Here is a 21,218-nt window from a genome sequence, read left to right as displayed (position 1 = left end):
ATTTATTAATCTTTGCCTGCTTTCTGGCAGCTGCTGGAAAAGTGGCTTTGCATTCGCAGAGCTCGGTGTGGTGCACAAATAAAGGAGTAAATAAAAGGGTTTGCTGACGCAAGCGTCGCAAGGTACGTGCAACACGTGAGTGGAAAACTGGTCACATCGGCAAACAAAGCGATGTGCCTTCTTGAGTGTCCCGGGCAAACCTCGGAGGGATGGAAAGCAGTAGCGATTTTTTTGTTGTTGTTTTTTTAGTGTGAATGTTTTTAAAACATTGCTGACTGTTAGTGTCAACAAAGAAGTACAGAGGAAGAAAAGCAGAAATAAATGCGTGAGTGGAAAGGTGCATCAGAATACAGTAATTATATAAGCTTTATTTTTGTTGCCTTTGATGCCAGTGTAAGTACGTGAAAACTAATGCGCTGCAGAGGACAGGTTTGTGGTTGAAATACACTTGATAGATTTTGACAAATTAAACAGTTGTAAAGATGTTTGGAAGTTTTCCAGATCTTTACTGTTATTTATGTCACTGAACTAAAAAATCAGTGGTTAATTTGCAGTTCTTATAATTTTTATGATACTTCTGTTGTTGTAAATTTAGCAGCGTGCGGCATCAACTCAGCGGGATACATTTTATGTTGTCAGCTACCTTTTGACATCATAATAGATTTCAGTTGCCAAAGCTTCAGGGAGAGAGAGAGAATAAAATGTAAGAGCGTGCTGTGCGAGTGCTTGGATCAAACCCAGGTAGGAGAGGAGCCGGTCTGTGGGGCAGCCACCGAAGCCAGGCTTTGTCCCTGGGGATGGCGGGGATGCTCCGGAGTCCTCGTGCACATGGCGATAAATGTGTTTTAAGTGGTAAGGATGGATAAGATGCTGTTATGATTGGGCCCCACGGTAGCGTTGAAGGGCTTGTGAAGTCTAGGCGGCCGCTCATGGCTGATAATGGCGGCGCTGCTGTGCTCCTCAGGTCTTGTCCCACCACGTGGACCTTCTCGTGACCCTGCATCCCAACAGCACCCAGTGTGGGCTGTGGCTAAAGGGCGGCAGGTTGAGATCTGGTCTTCCAGTAGTTGTCAAGCTCATGCCTGTCTCAAGTGTGTAACCTGGTTTTGGGGGGCTATCCACCCCCAAATTATTTCTGCTAGTGACTTTTTCCTCACACGGTGGTCCATGGTATGTTTCTTGGGTAAATACAAGAAAGAGAGAGGCCATGACAAACTCTGGCATGCCACGGTCGTACATGGGAGCAGCTTCTGGCCTGTGGGACGGTGTTGATCAAAAAGAGAAAGCCCAAACAGGAGTTTTGCAGAGTACCTCCGATACCTGAATTCATATATTTTGCAAGCTCTTTTATTAGAGACTTCTTGCAACATTTTTCTTTTTATAGACACTCTATTCTCTCTATTTATAGAGACTTTTCTTCTATTGTCTCCTATCCTGGAAGAGGGAGAGACATCTTAAGTTTAGGTGGCTTAGAGAAGAGTTGTAGTTCTTTCCCTCTTGGGAGGCTTATTTTAGTGGGTTAAAAACGGTGTTTTTAATCTAAGGAGTGAGACCTGCCTCAGGAACGTGTGGTACATGAAATGGACTTCTTCTAAAGCGTAGCCGTGCCCTTCCCATCTTCCGCTTCTTTCAACATTTGCCCTTTGCCTCCTAAGCCTGAAAATGGAAGAATTTATTAACGGTTGTTTCTTCAGTGTTTGTGGCATTAGCCACGTTTCTCAAGGGCGTTTCACGTGCTCTTTCCACTCTAATGGGATTGTCCATTGAGTTCAGCTCCAGCACATCGGGGATCCATTCGAACAGATAGCTGATTAAGCTGAACCTTCCTCATCCGTAGGTAATCCCAAAATACGCAAATTGTTAGCGTGAGATTGGTTTTCTAACATTTTTGGGGTTTATAATTAAATGCTTTGTAGTTGTCCTCCACCTCCCTGCTCAGTGGAGTCTTTAGCCATGCTGACTCCAGCTCTCCCCTTCCCTTCTTCTTTCTTGATCGTCTTTTTTTTATTTTTTTTTTCTTTTCTTTTCCCCTGGAGGTAGTTTTATGTCTGACTCTTTCTCTGCGTACTGCTTCAAAGCTGCACGACTTGGAGTAGATTTTGGGCACAAAGAAAATTTGTGACAAGAGCATCGCGCTGCTGCTTGGTTTTTGCTGGGTCTCGCTCACCGAGATCACAGCGGCCAACGCTGGAGCGAGCGTGGATATAGCTTTGGGGAAGGGGCACACATTTACTCTTGACTTATTTTTACCATCCCCGCCTTTTGACAAAGGAGAGATTGGAGATGGGGCAACTGAAGCGGCTTCGTTTGCAAAGATGATGATTAAGCGGCGGTGAGCACCGAGGAGCCGAGCAGGAGCCCGGTGTTTGCTCGGGCAGCCACGGCCCCGCGCAGACGCCCGCACCACGTTCCTTCGGTGCTCTTGAGGTGGAAGGTGCTGCTCTGGTGTCTTGGAAGAACAAGATCAAATTTCCATTTTGCTTCGCAGCAGCAGACTAGTATGTTAGTCTGTGTTCGCTGGCTAGACTTATTCTGGCTAATGTTTGCCAGATTCTTCTATTACACATTAAAATAAGCTCTTATGAGTGGGTTTTATTTTTGTGCGTGTTTCAAAAAACTAGGCCAGCCCTAACAAGCACATTTTCGTGTTTTTGTTTTTGCATTTTGTCATTTTACATATTGAAAAATGGAATGCAAAAAAAAAAAAGCCTGCTAACATCAGAAAGAAATAAAGCTTTGCATTATTCTGCATAAGTGTTAAAATCTGACTGATAGTTTGTATATACAGACTTTGTTTTTTATGGTGTTTCCTTTCCCCACCCAAAGATCACAGATGCTACGATAAAAATTAATGCCCTTTTAGTAAATGCTTTTCTTTTCTGAACTTGGCCTAAAGAGGGTCATGCCGTGCTTTTGTTACTGATAAATGCGGCAAGATTTAGGTACAAATAATAGGCAGACATTAATTTGTCGGGGCAGGAACTTCTAAAAGAAAATGCAGAGCGTTTCTCCCTCCTTAAATCCAGCTATTTCAATATCATAAAGTTTTTATTTTAACCATCAGGAGAGTAGCCCTGTTTAAAGAATTCAGCTTTAAAAAATGTCTTGGTAAATTGAGATTTTAGGACTACCTATTTGGAGGACGTTCCGTATGATAAATGACCCTTATAAGACAAAAAAAAAAGTAATTTTGCATGTCTGCTTCCTAGGATGTGTGATAATAATAAATGAACATTTTATATATCATTTTATATATATCATGGCAGAACAAAAATCAGAAGATATATTATTCATTATTCCTGTTACTTTATATTTAAAAGGCAAAGGTTTTTGCTTCTTTGCCAAAACAACGGCTGCAGAATATATTGTAATAATCCCCGCAAACACGAAGGTTGGAGAGATCTTCCAGGTCGTTAGCACTGGCGAAAACATAGATGCCTTTTAATTGTATTCATTTGAACATTAATACATTAATGCTGAGATTTAAGTACTGTTACTATTAAAAATTAAACTGGAGGGGCAGCGTGCAGATCATATGCTGTAGTGGAAGTTGTCAGGTGCAGTGTTTGCATATTTAGCCTGCCATTCCAATGCTAAAATGGATGTTTGAGACTGGATTTGGCTTTCTGAGGGATGCTTTTTTACACACCCCCCCACCCCCCCACCCCAACCCAGTTTCATTTCTGGCAGTAGCGTTTCTTTTCACCGATGCATTTGCACCACCTGAGCAAAAGTTGCACTGATTAAAATCAGAGGAGGCTGTGGAGTAACTTGTTTGCTGTCCTGAAGTCCTCTTGTTCTTCTCCCCGTCCTCCCCCTGCCGTGTCCGCAGCTATTTTGCAATATGCAACCCCCTCCGAGCACCGCCTGCGGAACTGGAGTAGCTCTGGCATGTAGATTTCCCAGTGGGAGAACTTGTGTGGATGGTAATTTTAATGAGACCTGATTTAAGCAGTAGAATAGATCCATAAAACTAATACAAGCAGACTTTCAAGAGCTCTACTATTTGTCAGGGCAGTGAATTTTAGCGGTGCATCCATTGGCTTGGTAAAGAATATTATAATCTCGAAAACTTAACCAGTATTAATTCAGATTGTTTCTATGCAAAGTACTACTGAGAACTGCTTGAATCCAGGGCAGGCCAAATATAGACTTATTTATTTTTGAGGCTCAACTTTCTTCTAAAAAATCACACTGGAACCGCAGGACCTGAAAGCTGTGCTCTATATGAATGAATGCAAAGTCTGTACGAGGGCACGCAGCTGTGTGGTTAAGCTGTGACAAACCCTTAGCTTTGCTTTTTTTCCCCTTCATTTAAGGCCACCGCTTGGTCCATACGTCTTTCTACCTCTCCTGTGCTGTCACACCTAGTTCCATATGGCAGTAGCGCGGTTTTCTTCTGTCCTGCGGATGCAGGCGTTCCACCCATCCCAGAACCCGAATCCCACTTCAAGTAACGCACTTGGCCTGTGGCTTTTCTCTTTCATCCTGGTGCTCAGGAGCGTCTCTTGCTGTTGTTGGAAATTGTGTAGTTCTGCTTGCTGTTATAAAACCGTTTCCTTTCCCTCACTCTCCCCCCCAGCCCCTTCCCTCTGTCTTGTTTGTAATTTTTTTAATTTTTTTTTCCCCCCAACTAGCTTTTTTCACTGCAGCTGTCTCAAACGGCAGTGAGAAAGAGAGCAGGTGGGGGGAACTCAGGGCAGGAGCTTGATGTGGGAGTGGGAAGAGCTGGAGCACGTCGATGAAGGCCGGGGAGCCCCAGCAAGCAGCAGAGAACAAGGGGGCAGAGGGCAGAAGAGCATCGCGGGGTGGGGAAAGGGGAAAAAGCTCGGAGGGAGTGATGGAGGCAGAGGGCGAGGAGAGGGAGGCCAGGGATGCAGTGCGCAGGGATGCTCTGTGCCGCGGGAGGGGGACACCGGCTCTCCCACCCCCTTCCCGGGCTCTGGGAACCCACCACAAAGGCAGGCGGCAAGGAGGTGGCCTCTGCCAGAGCCAGCGGTAGCAGTGACATGCGTTTAAACGGGGGAAAAAGTTTATTTGCTCTTTCTCGCAGGATATGCTAAGTGATTTTTGCAGTTTGAGTGGAGAGGCATTATTGCACTTAGCTCTGCATTTATTAAATAAATTTGTTCTCCAACTCAAGTGTTAAGTGTGTATTATGAAACCTCAGAGCCAATCTTAGTGGTTGCAGTGTGCAAATATTTTTAAAATTATGTAATTAAACAGGGCTTGGGCTGCAATGTCCACTGAAGTGATTTATTAATTGAATGGTTTGATTAAATTTAACGTTATTTTAGTTTATACAGAAAGGGTTGGTATCTGTTTCACAGACAGGGACATCTTGTGGGGCTGTCAGTGATGGTTCAGAGGTCCTTAGGAGGAATCTTTAGCACCCAATTAAATATTAACCAAGAAGATGTGACTCGTTCTTTCTCTGTCCCTGAAACCGTGTTTTGACATCTAAGGCTGGTGATAAAAATTTGCTCAGCAGAATCACTTGCAATGCACTCTATTTATCACTAGATTATTTCTAAATTAATCACGCTAAAAATCTTCCCATTGTAATTGTGCTGGGGCTCAGTGCTGTACAATGTGTGTAAATAAAAAATGCCCTTTTAATTTCATGTTAACTCTATCTAGCCGCTGTTGTAGCCAAACTGTATCTTTTTTTTTGGTGGAATGTCATTTTAAAGGTATTGTGGTTACTGAGCGGCAGCTGTGATTGAAAAGTATGTAAACTAATCTTTAGTTGCTCGTGTCATTTTTATATTCTTATGTCAGAACACAAGAAGGCTGCTTTAAATTTGTCTTTCACTGTGTATTAATTTTCAAGTCTAATTTTTCTTGGGTTAAAGCATATACTGCATTCTCTACTACACATTACCATTCAGTGCCAAAGTAAATGGCCACTTGTGAAAAAGTACAAAATTAGTTCCTGCTTGATTACTGTAAAATACATATTTATTTTCATAGGGAGAGTTTTTATTACCAGTGCATAAAGTACAATTATCCTGCATGGTATCGGTGACTTAGAAGATGAAGTAATCAAGCACTATATATTTATTACTGTGAAGAGCAATAAGTTTTCGGGCTTTCCCGAAAACTAGAATGAAGGTGAGCAAGGCGTTTTGGTTTTTGTGGGTTGTTTTTTTTTTTTTTGTCTTTTTCTTCTAGGCTTGCACGATGCGTTGTTCCTGCTCTTCTAAATGCAGACCATTTAAAATTAAAACCTCGGTTAATATGTCCGCATAAGAACTTCTTTGTCTCTTGATGCCCAACCATTGAAAATTAAATGTGGTTGCGGATAAGCATTTATTCATACCATACCTCACACCTGATCTTGTGTCAGTATGACATCATCTTTGCCACAAAGATTTCTAGTGGTTTAAAAATGTTCCGTTGTGAAATAAGTGGGAGAGGTAGAAAAGGGGCAAGGAAGGCAACAAAAATAAACTACTAGTGGGATTTGATATTTTTCCAGTTAAAAAAAAAAAAATTAAAAAAATCATATTCTGAGGTCCACATGCTGCCTTTGATCCGTACACAGGACTTCCATTTGTGCCGGTGGCTGTTCAGCCTGCCGAAGGAAGGCTGTATATGACTTAATTTGTATGTTGTGGGAAGTACATTTTCCTAGCATGTGGTCTAGCTTACTTGAAGAATCTGAAATGCGTTATAAATGTAAATGCTGTGTTTAAGTAAAACTTCATTATGTTTTGGTGGTTTCCAAAAATGCACAGGATTTGACCTTAAAGTGTTATTTCAAGGTGTTATGATGTATGAGCTAGACTTTGTAGTCTTCTAAATTAAATCTTTGAACATGTTATTATTGTATTTTGGCATCAGCAAGATGTAGTTCTCAGCTATTTTCTGTCACAGCCTTCATTTTTCTAACAAGAGTAACGAGACAGGGCCAGATTCTTCTCTAAGAGGCGTGCGCGGGAGAGGGATTACCCTGTGCTAACCGTGGTGTAACCGAGGACAGGTCTGTCCTTTGCATCCAAGTCCAAGGTCGTGACAACTCCTTGTCCGTGGCTCGCCATCGTGACGGTGCCGGTGCTCCCACAGAAACGCGGGCACAGCTGCCACCCACCGCCGCTCCCCTTGACCATTGCAGAGCCCCACGTAGGATGTGGTGAAGGGTTTAGCATTTGGATCCAAATCTGGTTCATATATAAAAGGGGTTGTGTTTCTGTTTGGAAAATATGAGCCCCTTTTACGTAGCCCAGGTGTGGATTAGCTCTCTAAACCGTTTGCCCATTCCTGTGTTTGTGGGAGACCTGTTTTCAATTCTTACAAAGAGGCCGTACAAGTCAAGTCGTAGAAACAGCAGAAGCAATCCAAAAATGGATTTAAAAAAAATAAAAAATAACAAAGTGTTTGCGATCTCGGGTTGGTAGTCTAGAGGTAGGAGCAGACTTAACTGCTATATGTACGCTTATTTCCAAAGAAAATAGTTGCAAAACATTTCCCCCTATGCCATGAGTGCTCAGGGCTTGTATTTCTCCTTCCCTGTGAAACAACCATATGTTCGTGCTACAGGAGGGCAAGAAGCGCTGCTGGCCGTGGGGCACCATCCACGCTGAGGGCACGGGGAGGGTGCCAGCCTGCCAGCTGCGGCCATGGCACGGGCAGGGTTTGGGTTGGGGTGTGTTGTTGCAGAAAAGTCGATTAAGAATAAGAGCTCTGAGTCAGCGCCCGGGGCCATGGCCGTCGGTCGCTGAAGCTCCGGAGAGAGACCATCTTTGAAGTGTTGTTTTTGGTACCGGTTTCACGTTGCGTGTTCGCGGTATGAATCACGATGGTTAAGCGGGTGATTTTCCCTCAAGAACGAAGCCAACCCCAAACAATGGTGGGGCTGCCGTTTCGGTCACTTTGCATGGCTGTCTGTCTGTCCATCCTGGGGTGGTCTCCCACCGTGTGCTTGGGGTGGGAAGGGAGAGTGGCCATGCAGCCAACACACATTGGAGGCTTGACCTCCATCCATGGCCAGGAGCTCCCCATTTCCTCCTCCTTCACAAGCAGGCTGGCTCCTGGATGGGGGCAACCTGAAATAACCGGTGCGAATATTTGAAATCCTAGATGGAAAAGCCACGTAGGATATCCCACTTTGCCTCTGTAGTTCCTTCCCTGCATCCTGAATAGGGTGATGCTTAGAAACGCATCCAACCTCGAGTTCAAAACGGATCGCTTACGCGTGTTTCTTCAACAGCCAATTTTCCTGGCACATTATTATTCACCCTCTGCTATTTTCACACTGTGACACAAAACTAGAGAGAAGAAGAGATTGAAATTTTGACCGGTACGTTATCCTGATACCTGAGACACCGTGTCGATATGAGAGTATCTTTACCACAAGGACTTTCTTGGTGGTTTTCGAGATCCCAGTGTGAATAAGTAGAAAAAGCAGAACTAATAGCTCGAGAAGCAAAAATATTTTTTTCTTAAAGAAATTGATTAACATGCAAATATGTACTGTATGCATATTAAATATCATTTCAAAATGTGATGGGCAGGAAGCATAAGTGATGCCATTTGGTTTTGTGGCATCAGTGTGGGTTGATTAAGGGGGTGGGGATAAATTTTGGGGATTATTGATATAGCATGAGTAGAGCCAGATGGTTGTATTACACATCTTTTGTGTTCTTGTTTGCTTCTTAAAGCAGTTGCAGAATTTTGCCCTGGGCAAAATTTACTCTTTGCTCGTATGTTCCCCTGTGAATTTACTTTTGACAAAGTACTTCACAAAGAGGGGAAACGCTGTGCTTTGTGCCCGCAAACTCATCTCTTCCCTTCGCGTTTGTGAAGCCAACAGCCCTCTACTTATGAAATATTTTGTAACTTGTGAAATAAATTAGCAGTAGGTGCAAGTTCAGTGCATGTGTGTTGTGTATTGCTACCCCTCGGTATGGATATTGATTTACAGAGTGTGTCATTTTTTTAAATTTTCCTTGCAGTGTTTCGGAGAAGAAACTGTGGAAATGGCAACCAGTTAGTTTTAATGCACTACTTATGTAGTATTCTTCCATCAAAGAAATGTTGTCTTAAAGATTAATGAGCTAATTTTTCCACTACTTTTTTTTTTTTTTTAAGTTTTGAGATTGTGGCATACCTGATTCATGTGATCAAAAACACATACTTTGTGGTATTCAGGTTGAGTGGGAGAAGGTTGTGCTGGGTAGGTGGTTCTTTGCGGGGTGTTTGTGACATTTGGTGGAACTGCTTATCACCGGAACCACCAAAATTTACATGTATTTGTTATTTCCCTTTGAAAGCAAATCTTTATTTCCCATAAAAAGATGAGTTTTTGTAAAGGTTTTGTAAGAAAGAATTTATGTCTTATTTGTGCCTCACCAGTTTTCGCGGGTGTAACTCCATTGACTCAGCTGAGGTTACATTTGCATCGCTGTAGGCCCCTGGATGATGAGGTCCCTCTACATCTAGCAATTAGAGTGGAAACAGTCGTAAATATGTTTTGTCCCCTGCCTTTGTCCTCGTGTGAAACGGTGTGCTTGCAGAAGGTGAGGGGGGCTCACCTTGCTGCTGGCGGCAGGGCTTTTATTGGGGACCAATTGATGCAGCTGCTGACTCGGTGGCCTCACGCCTGCATCCCCTTTCCAGGCAAAGCCACCCCCTGTGTTATGCCCAGGCTGCGGGCAGCAGCTACGGGGCCTTTTTTTGGAGCTGGTACTTGCTGCGAAAATGGGGAAGGAGCAGCTCTGACCCTACTGAAATCTGACTAGTTTAGCCACAAGTCTGAGGCCGAAGCAACTTACTCCTCATAATGATGCCATTGTGCTCATCCTATCTGATCAGTTCTTGAAATGTTTTAGTAAGTCTATCTTACAACATTATAAGAAGATAATCAGCTGCCTTAGAAGGTCCCCATCTGGAGTATAGAGTTCTTTTACTGAAAGATGTTTTGCCTTTCCGAGATAGCTCTCGCATTTCATCATCTGTTGTGCAGAGATGAAGTGCATATGAAAAGTCAGTGACTCTGAATCCATCTGTTGTTATTATTTTCCACTGATAATTGGCTTGAACAATGAAATGTCTGTGTCTGTAGCCTTTGAAACTGTACACCCTGTTTATTTTCTGGAGGTCTCGCTCCACTCTCACCCCTCCTCACCCCCCCCCCCTTTTTTTTTGTTTTATTTTGGGGGTTTTTTGTTTCATTTTTCTCTCAAGCTCATAACTAGTGGAGCTTGCATGAAGATGACATCTTTGACTCTGTGCATCAGTATGTGTCACTCAGCATCTAAAGCTTGCCTGCCAATTTTTTTCAGGGTCCTATGTCTGTTCTGTATGAGTGTAGAGCAGGCTTACAGCAGGAAGGCTGGCAGATCCAGAGTTCATAGATATCTTACCTGAAATGTAGTATTTATTTCACTTTCTCTAGTAAAATATTAATTTAGAGCCCAGTATCTAATACCTATGGAATTAGATGCTGTCTGTAATTGTATAATATATTCAGTTGCATCCAGTTTTGCATGATGTGGGGTATTAATATTGGATTCCACTAACAGCCGTTCCATTAGCTTGCTCAACCAGTATGAGATATATATGAGCAGGGAGGCATAACTACCAGCCAGAACTGCCAAAACAGTCATTAGAATCTCCATTGGGATGGACAAAGGCTTTTACACAGTGATATACTGATTAAATTTTGTACTATGGTTTATTTGCATCAAGGTTAGATCGCTATCTTCTATGTGAACCGTATTATCTGACACCTTACTTGGAAGGTCATTTCAGTGCAAAAATAGTGAATGATAGAGGGGCTCTAAAATTTCTTGCAGGATTCTTTTGTGGAGGATTTTTATCCGGTTAGGCTTGACTAGCTCATGTTAGCAATTTTATTGTGCTTTTAACATGGTGAGGTTATCCAAGGAAAAGTAAAAACTCCCTCCATACTGTATGAGTGCTCAGTGGAACTGAACGCGCTTGATCCGCGTTAGAACTGTGAGTTATATCCAGTATCCTTTGAAATAATCTGTGGCACATGCTTGAGAATCCAGTAAATATGTGTTGCATCTTTTAAAGCCTGAATCTTCCTGTGTCTGCCTGCGTGTAAGTGCTCTTTCAGAATGAAATTTCGGTGCCGGACGCAGTCGTGTTGTCCATGTTACGTTGTAGTCTGGAGCGCAGGAGAGTACGGCGGAGGAGTATAATCTTATTTGTGTTTCAATGGCAATCATTTAATACTGCAAGTTATTAAAAAATAATTAAATTACTAAAACCAACATGTAGCTAGGACTCACAATAAGAGGTCAATGTGATTTGACTCCTTAAGTTAGGAAGGGACACTGGTGAATTCCAATTGCTTTAAAACTGTGCTGCTTCATTTTATTTCTGGAAAGGAAGGATAAACGAGACTGAAAAATAATTTATTTCTCTAGAAGCAAGAGTAAATCACAGTATATAATTATGTATATTCGATTATAATAATAAATGCTTAGAGGTGTTTGGTGGTTATCACAGTCTCTAATTTAGTTGTTTTTTGAAGTAAATATAGTTTGGAGGGGTTGTTTTATGAGAGTAGTATTTCGAAAATAACATTTTTAAGGGAAACTTCAGAAATTTCTTCCTTTTCCCCAAATAAACTAGTAAATAGGTGTGCATTATGCAGTGACTCATAACAGCTAAAATAGGTCTGTGTGTGGAATGTCTTTTATATAGTAAACAAAACGGGGACAGTGCAAGCAAATTCACATTTAATCTGTCAAGCCAACCAGAAGTCTCTGTATTAATTTTAAATCCTCATTAAGAAAAGACCGGGCCAGGAATGTATTGGATTTCAGTACAGTTAATGAAAATGAATTTTACAGGTGGTGTTTTGGTTGTGTTTCTTCTGCTCTGGCGAGATGGGTGGCTGAGCCAAAGCGGGCATAGCACACGATTCAGCTTTTTGCCAGAGCAATGCTTAGATTAGAAATGAACGTTTGGCGTCGAGTTGTTGGTGCTGTTGTTATTTACTGTTACACGAGCCCAGCGTTTAGCGCTATGATTTGATTTGATTTTGTAGCTCCTATCCCCTTAAACAAGCTGTGTAGCTTGTCAGAGATCAGGACAGGTAGAATGCACAGCAGGCGTCTGATTTGAGCCAGTTACTCATTTGCTGAGTGTTTGTGTTTATGCAAAGGGGCCTCTTCCTGCATATTTAATCTAGAGTAAGGCAGTGGCTTTTGTTGTGTTTAGACCACATACCTTCAGTCCTTCCTTACACTGCAGCCAGTGTTGAAGCACAGAAAGGCTGGATAGTCAAAAGTGCTTTAGTGTTTTCAAACTCTCAACTTTTCTGCAGTTGGTTGGGAATTACTGTACAGCTCTAAGCCTTTTTCTTCCTCATTAATGGGTAAGTTTTCTCTCCGGTAGAGTAAGATACTTTTGTTTCTATTCCGTTTTATAAACGCAAAAAATGTTTGTTTGTTTGTTTTTAATTGTCCAAATCTCCTTAAGCAAACGTGGTCCGCTGAGGGAGTTCGTTGCAGGGAATTAGATCAAGAATACAGGTGTTTCTGGAATATACTTTTGAATAAAGTACTAAATGCCGTATTGCAATAGGCAGGTATTTGGGGGTAGGGAGCGGGGGGGGGGGGGGAAGAGTTCGGTGTTATTATTCCTTGTACTAACAAATCCTGTTTTGTAACTATCCTGAAGATAATGCTTCCATTGTTAGCTAAAAGCTTTCAAACAGTGTGCAACGCAGAACTGCAAAAGCAGCAGCAAGGAAAAAAAAAAAAAAGGAGAAGGAGGGAAAAAAAAAAAAAACAACCCCAACCCTCTGGTCTTTATTGTTTCCTTCGCAAGGGTCCTCACTAGAATGTCTGTGCTGTAATAGGAAGGTTTTTCTTATGTGGAAATTGAATCGTCTCTTCATTGATATTAATAGCACACTAGAGATGTTAGCCATGATGCAGAGTACCAGAACTGTAGAGTAGGAAACCTGATATTGCAGGGGGAAAAAATGACAGTCCTATTGCTCCTCGGTGTGGGAGACATCCCTCCCTGAGCGCAGAGTTTGCATAATGGCATCCTGGCTTCACTATTTACTTATAGGTGTTTTAATCTCGGGCTCTTTTCCTTTAGCATAGGCGTAATTGCCGTCGCTCGCTCTTGCACTTATTAACTGCACAGCTCGGTTTCTGATTCAGTCTGGACAAATTAGTGTTTTTTTTTTTAAAAAAAAAGTCTTTTGAGGAAAAATCCGTGCGGTGTGCCTGCACAACGTATGTACGGTGTATGTAGTGTACGCTGTATTCGGAGAACGCCAGAGTCCGATGAGGGGGAATTGGTATCAAAAATTAAAGAAAAGATGACAAAGGGCACATCTTCAAAGCAGACGGTTGTCGTACAGACAGCGTTTGGAGAAATGTGGAAAATGTGCAGCGAGGCCAGAAGTAGTAGTTTTGGTTACCAATTAACTATTTCCTTCGTTTGAGTAACTCGTCTCAAACAGAAGAGTGTGCTGTTCCACCACATGTTGGAAAGTGTGAGAATCTGAATAAAATTTCATCAACCTTATTAAAATATGTAGGGACTTTGGTCTTCTTGGGTACAAATCAGCCTACAGACTCAGAGGCATTTATTAACAATAAGACTGCCGAGGGTTTTTAATAACAAAATTACAAATACCACATCTAATTGTAAGTGTATTACTTTTATGCACCAGTTTAAAAAAAAAAACAAAACTTTTTATGAGGAAAAGTACCTCAGTCAAAGCACCTTGTGTGATTAGTGCTATTGTATTCTTAAATTTTGATTGATAGAGATAATAGTTTTCACTTAAAAATACAGACAGGTACTTTAACTTTCCATGACAATAGCTATTTGCATTTCTTTTATCTTTTTGTTTAACATTTGTGGGGGTTGGGACGGATTTGATTATTAACTCTTATTGCACACCGAGGTAAATGCTAAAACAAAGCTTTTGTTAAAGCTTCAAAGGTAAAACAGCAAATATTGTTTTTAGGCTTCAATATTTAAAGGCTGTTAAAGGATACCTCGAAAATATTTTCACATGACCATGACCAAGAGTATCACTTGCCTGTCAGGTAAGGCAGCGGAGAGGAGAGCGGGCCGCCGGCGCTGCCCGCCCTGAGGGGAGGCGGGCGGCGGCGGGGGCTGAGGCGGGAGGGCGGGAAGGCAGGCGGCGGGGCGGGCGGCTGCGAGGGCTGCCGTGCAGGGAGGCGAAGCAGCCCGAGCGGCGCAGGGGTCACGGCGGGGGGGTGCGTGGGGACGTGTGTGTGGGGAAATTGGCGTTCGCGAATGGTGGGGGGAACCGCCAGGAGCTCGCTGTGCCCGCCAGCGCTGCGGGAGTAGTGTAGGAGTCCGGGAAAGTAACGGGTCCGGCGGCCTCGGCTGCGCGGGGAGGCCGGGGAGGAATCCTGTGAGCCCTTCGCTCCCCGGTGCTCGGGGCAGGGATATTCCTCTCGTGGCTTTAACCGGGCGAGGTCAAGTTTCAAGATGAGAGTTATGTAGCACAGACATAAAATGGTTAAGGCTGCCATTGAGGCACGGTGGGTTATTTTAAGAAACGGGGAAGATCTGGCGAGTATGAAACAGGCGGCGGCGTTTGATCTCCTGGCTCTCGGCGTCAGGGAGATGGCCTCTCATCATTTGATTGGGCATTTGACAGGTTTGATACTTTCTGGGAACGTGTTATGGTCTTTACGTCTGATGAATTCAACGAGGGCCAGCTCTGTTATGCAAAGTAATTCGTGTGAGGCAAATAACCAATCCATCATTAAAAGATGCAAGACTTAGAATCGCAGTTCAAATTCTGTGTTGGAAGCGAGCTGTTCTTAACTTGTCTATTAACTGTACCCATATTTCCTATAAGAGCTATTAAAAAGCAGGGGAGGAATGGATTGCGATTAGTTTCGTAGCGTTGGCTTACACCGAGTGATTCTTTTCCAAGGTTACGGTGGACTTGAAAGGTAATACTGTTTTGAAAGAAAAAATGTGCTGTGCGTAGCTTTCTCCTCGTGCTGTTATTTATTTTAATTTTATTTTATTTCTGCTTAGAATAAATAATAAGCACCAGCCAAAGGTTCTGAACAGCCTGCTAATGACTGAAAATGAAAATACAGTACGATTTGCTCCCTCTTTCCACCGAGAAGCAGCAAGGTAGCGAGCATTAATATCCCTGTTTTGGCCTGTACCAAATCCACTTCCCCCTCTTCAAAGCGAGGTGGAAGGAGTGCACTTAGTCTCTCGCAGTTTTGCTGTTCACCTGCATTTCACTTTCTGAGGAGGTGATAATGACTCCTGGTATAGAAAAATCTCCTGTACTGTGCCTCCTGAGATATAATATAGGCTGCACGGTAAAAAGTAGCCACCTTCACAATGGTCAGAAAAAATACTGCTCCCTCAGATTATTTGAAATAGTGTAATATATTTTTTTTAGGTTGCTGGATATCTCTTTGGAAAAAAAAAAAATAGGTACAACAAAACTGAAGAGATGACTACTGACTGTCCTCAAAGCAATTCTGCGTATGACTGTGTGTGTTAGAGCAAGTAACTCAACCGAGTGCACTGGGTGAGAAAAGTAACCTGCATGCAAGATCGGGCCCACAGGCGTGCTTGGTACCAGATGTTGCTCTTTCTTCACGATCACTGTACATCCTGTATTTTCAGGATTAGCTAAAAAAAAAACAAATAAAAAACTCCCCCCTCCCCCCCCCCCCAAATGTACAGTTGGCAAAATCACTGACTGCATCAATTCCTGCACAGGACAAGAAAATAATATGAGAATAGTAGGACATATTTCAGCCTATGTGCAGTTGAATGTGACTCAGGGAGTTTTGAAGGGAAAGAAACAGCTGTATTAGATGGTTATGGTTTGCTGTATTTAGAAGAAATTACGGCACAGACATGCTTATTTTGATGATCAAGTTTGATATTTTAAAGCTTTCAGGAAGCTTTTTAGTAAATATTTTAATGAGACATGTTAAATATATTTCAGCTGGTCTTATATAAGAAAAATGAGTCAAAATAAAATTTCAGAAACAATTTTTTGTTATGCTATCGGGTGTGTGTTTTCTCTTTTTTTTTTTCCTTCAATAAAACGTGTGCTTTCTAGGTAGTGAGCGGGAGATTCCTTTGCTGCTTTACGTTTCCAGTAATGAATTGTAGGCTTCTCAAGGCTGGGACACTGGCAAAAAAATGTACATGCGTAATTTTAAGCAAGGGGGCAGCTCAACTCGTGTTCAACTATCCTGTGTAAAATTACTCGCAGCCAGTTTGTGTGGGATCAAGGTCTTTGTTGGCTGTACCCAAGGCTCATCTCATTTAGGTATTAGTAAAAAATTTTACTGTTTTAAATAGACTTTTATTCTGCAATGCTCTCTATTTTTGCATATTCTTTATATAATTGGTTAAATTTGGCTTTGCGGTAATCGCTTCAAGTTAGGGCTCCGTCCTGCGACCTCCCTGAAATGACCTCCCTGCCCTGAAGGATGAGACCACTAAATCGAAAAAGCATTGTGGGATCAAAAGAGTTACAAGGTCCAACCTCCTGGCAGGTACAATGGCAAAGCCTCTGATCTTTTTGTCTGGTCCCTTGGTACCAGGTAAATAGATAGGACCTGATCTGGAGCAATAGGGGGGTTTCTGTTAAAGTCAACTGAAGAGGTTACAGTGCTGGCTCAGGTTGTGATCTTTTTAGGATTATTACCAGTTGTCTTTCCAAAATCCTGCTGAAAACACGTATTTTAAAAAGTGTCTTTGTATTCAAGGATTTAAAGACAAATTACAAGTGTCTTCCCATCTTGCTGATAGGTAAACTGAGGCACTCAACGACTAAAACCAATGTTTTCAGGAGTACCTGAGCAGGGTGCGTAGGTTTTGCGTAGACCGTTCCCCGTGTGGGATGCCAGTTGAGCCGAGGGGATGGTGTCACAGGCTCTTGGAGACCGTCCCTCCACTGGAGAGGCAGCAGGACCACTGCTGCTCACAAAGTGGATTTTTGTTTGTGGTTTGGTTTTCTATTTTAATCATCTCCTTGGGGGAAAATATGAGTGAAGAGTCTTGCTTTGGTAGGATGGGATTTTTTCTTTGTTTGCTCCACACGCACACTTACAGTGTTGATGGTACTTTGTGTTTATCTTAAGGACAGCATGATGGAAGGAATGTGTGTTGCCTACATCAATTTGCTCGCCCATATAAACATTTTCAGGAGGAAAGTCTGTATTTGTGTTTCTGTGTTTTGAGATACTCAACTTTTCGACTATTAATGAGAAATTTTCACAGGTGGCAACAGCTGTCTCTGCTGCTCATTTTAACTTCAGTGGTACATTATCCAAATTTTTGAAAGTCAGGTAGCATATAGCAAGACTTAGACAACCAGGAATGAAAGCAGCCCAGATTTCAGTCAAGGAGGAATTTGTGAGAAGACGTGAAGTCCTCCTCGGCCCTCCATGTGTGTTGCCCCTCGGCAGACCTTGTTGCTGTCCTACCAGCTCACGGTGGGCCGGTGTTACTGGGTTTCCTTGAAGCACGTTCAGTTCGTATATGACAAATGCATTTAGAAAACGTTACCTGCCTTTTACAGCACTGCCGAAAGAGATATTATACGCACATTTTATGCAAACATGTAATTTTCAGCAGTTTCCTTAAAAAGTACATTTTAAGATGGTTCATTTGCTATCATGAAGACTCAGGGTAGAAATGAAGTCTGCTTGCAAAATACTGCCAAAATAAGGATCTGACTGCCAAATACCCAGAAAATTTATAAAACAGATAAATATGAAAAGAGGTCTAAAGTGTCAAATCCAAGATAACCCTGGCAGCAAAGCAGGATAAAAGCCTTTATTGTTGCTAATCTGAGAGCACATCGTATGTCAAAGGTCATGTATTTTACATAAAAGATGTATTGTTTTACATACTCGCAGGAAGGTGAGACCTGACCTATTATGATGGAGTAGTGTTATGTCCTTTACAGTGTGGAATCAGGAATGTCTTATACATGTACCCCAGTGAAACACAGAGGGCTTCCTATATGGCAAACGTGTACAAATTTTGGCCACTCATCTTCCGGTACCTCATTCCAAGAACTGTGAAAAGATTCTCACTCAAAATGTAAAAAATAAAGTAAGATAAAATGCCAGTGAGCAACAGATAAAACAAATATTCATTTTGTCTCGAGGTAACCTTTTTTTTCCCTGGCTAAAAATAATCGGGTTTCAATGGTAAAGAAGTAGTGCCTCATTCTCGTTGTGAAAACATTTTTCCTTCCAGAATAAATGGCATATGAGTACGTTTTCTTTTGAAAGAACTTAATGAAGATTGTGATTTTTCCCAGAGGTTGATATTTTTCTACTTCAGTAAAAAGCTTCCCTTACTGATGTAAATAGCATAACTTACCCTTTGATGAGTTTCACAAACACCCCCAAAAGTCCACATCACTGTGTGAATTTTATGAAATGGAGTTTCACGTAGCTCTGTCTTACACATCCACATGTCACTGACTTTCCGTTTCGTATGATGTCATCTGTATCACCAAATTAATGCATATTTCTTACTGTCTTTATTATGTATTATTCTGCACCCCTGCAGCAGGAGATCAACATTGCAGTGAAATTATGTTATAATTTTAGTCTATTAAGGTATTTGGTCATTTGATGTGGAATTAATTCTGAATGCTGTTAGTGGTTCGAGTTAGTAACTTGATCTAAATTAATAAACAAATGTTTTTCTTTTCTCTTGTACCATATGTTGATCCCAATTACATGAACAGAAAGTGGCAGATTGTCATGTTTCTTAAAAGATTACATACTCTTTTGCATAAGAGAGAGTACACAAGATGCAGTAATATACAGGGTAAAAAAAACCCTACACGTGCTGTTTTCTCCCTCCTACTTTTTATAAAGATACACTTTAATTATTTCTCTTTAATACCCACTGCTCTTACCACCTCGGCATACTTGGTGTGCTCTTGGTAATGCTTAACGAGATGATATCCCAAGACAGTAAACAACTTTTTGAATTAGGCATGGAAGATGCAGCTAGTTTTAAAATCTCATCTAGGACTGTGTCTCTATGGAAAAGGATGAAAAAAAAAAAAAAAAAAAAAAAAAGAAAGGATCCAGAAGCTAAAATAGCAGTGGTTACAAATGGTCTTAAAATGCCTTAAGTAAGGAGAAGCCATTCAGACAATAGTCAGATTTCTGAAACAAAGGACTGAACTCATCTATTATTCAAACTGAAAATAGATTGATAGACATCAAGATTAAGAAAGTTTATGCTAGAGAACAAAGATGTCTCATCTCCATGGGTTTTTTTTCTTCTTTTTTTTTTTTTTTTTTCTCCCAAAGACCAAGTTGTTCGTGCTGAACTGAAGAGCCTCACACTGGCTGGTACTGATAAGCAGCAGTCCTGTGACTTGCTTGTTTTTATTAACTCTCTCTAAAAGTCATTCACCATTAAACACGATTAGATTCATTTGTTGCTTTATTTATGTTTGTACTTGCAAACGTGGTGCCAATGAAAATGCTTTGAGTGTTGTTGCTGACACTGACCCAGCAGTCATGTGTGTTACCTTCTTTCTCTGCAGGGTAAGAAGAGTGACCTTTTTGGGTGGCTGTAACTGAAGATTGCTTTACCGGAGCAACTGAAGAAGGTAAATACAAATACTGTTTTGCACACAGTTTCTGAAGCACGTCTGAAGGAAGGATATGATCCTGCAAACCCCAGGACCATGCCTTAGTTGCACAAGTAAAGGCTCTTCTGGCAACATGGTTAAAGATTGCAGCGTTGGGCTTGGAGCTAAGCTTTTGGAGCCATCGCTGTGCCTTATACCTGTGTTTTGCCTGGAAAACCAATGGTTTAGGTGTCCAGTTCCATTTTAGGAGCAAGTCCACAAAGATGCACTTTTTGGCTTTAAGCCACGTTCCGAGAAGGCTGTTTGGTAACCGGACAGAGCCTCTGCATGAGTGGGAAGACCCTGCTCTGGCTGATCTTGGTGGCCACGTGGCCAAGTCCCTGGCCCAGCATCCATGGGTGCTGGGCTGGGCGATGCAGAGGCACAGCCCTGCGGCAAGGTCCCCTTACCAGGCCAAATCCCTGGGGAATGGTCAAGTCAAGCTTCAGCACTACTTCGCCTCAGGCTGAGATGGTCCTGAATTTACAGCAGCACATCAAGCAGAGCAGGACAGCAGAATTTAGCTGTTAATTTCATTGCTTATTATCACTGCAGAAATTAAAACACATGCTTTTTAGTCTTTCGGAGCACAGCAAAAAGGAAAGAAATATGATTCTCTGCAAAATGATTTTTATTTAAAGCAATGTGAAAGTCCTTTGCTTCTAAATTAACTCCTTGCCTCTCTTCTGGTCCAAAGTTTCAAGTTGGAAAGGAATATTAACATCACAAAAGTGGTGATTCACAAAATTAACTTGCAGAAGAGAAGAGTAATGCAGATCAGTGTTTGGTACTGAAGGGTGTCATCTGACTGAGGTTCATATGGCTGCTTTATAATCACCTTCTTTCAGAAATTAATAGTCGGTTAAGCACCATAGCAACAAGCAACACTGATGTAAGCGTTGAGCAGTGGCTGCTGTTCGCTGTGATGTCAGTGCTCGTTAGTGCTGTTCTCTTGACCTTGTTTGAATATAAAATGGTGATTTCATTTTAAACTTAGAATTTTACAGAATGACTAAATGCATCGGAGTGAATTAGAGCTATTTTTATTTTTAATTTTATTAAAATGTACTTCAAGGGGAAAAAAATGTCCCTGTTCTCTTCTGTTTTAAATTAAAATAGATCTGAAGACGATGTGGGGTTTTTTTTTCAGTTCTTTGTTGCCAAAAATAGCTATTTAGTGAGGATGAAATTCATGAAGTTCAAGTGAATGTTGCATTCCTTGGCCATGCCAATGGTGTATGTCAGCTGTATGATATATGCCTCTCTTCAAGATTTGAATATTAGTGGTTTTTTTTTTTTTTTATGGTGGAGCCCATGAGGTATTAGGTACATTTCAGGTATTGAAGAAGAAGCAGCAGATCCTGCAGTTTAAGAAGATGGTGGTTCCTTGCCCTGCAGTGGTGTTCCCCCTTTGAGTTTTTGTGAGGAAGGGAAAAAATGCAAATCCCAGGTACATCAGAGGGCCTCAGAATTAATGGGATCCTTGTGGAGCTGTGGTTCATGTGTGGCTGTGATGCTATGTGACACAGGAAAATTAGGAATCTTATTTGTGATTAATGCAAAACACTACCTTTAG

At 41.7% G+C, this 21,218-nt stretch overlaps 1 protein-coding gene across 1 annotated transcript in view; it reads left to right on the top strand.

The window, feature by feature from the left end:
* The window catches only part of FOXP1 (forkhead box P1), a 399,883-nt gene that overhangs the window by 148,158 nt on the left and 230,507 nt on the right, over window positions 1-21,218 (top strand). Inside the window, exon 3 of the mRNA XM_082487999.1 lies at window positions 19,556-19,621. The gene's annotated coding sequence lies outside the window, so the exon portion shown is untranslated. The remainder of the gene's footprint in view (window positions 1-19,555; window positions 19,622-21,218) is intronic.

The sequence above is a fragment of the Vanellus vanellus genome (genome assembly GCF_965231255.1).
Source record: "Vanellus vanellus genome assembly, chromosome: 9".
Taxonomy (NCBI): Eukaryota; Metazoa; Chordata; class Aves; order Charadriiformes; family Charadriidae; genus Vanellus; species Vanellus vanellus.
Note: the sequence above shows the minus strand (reverse complement) of the source record. Positions and strands in the feature narration are given on the sequence as shown.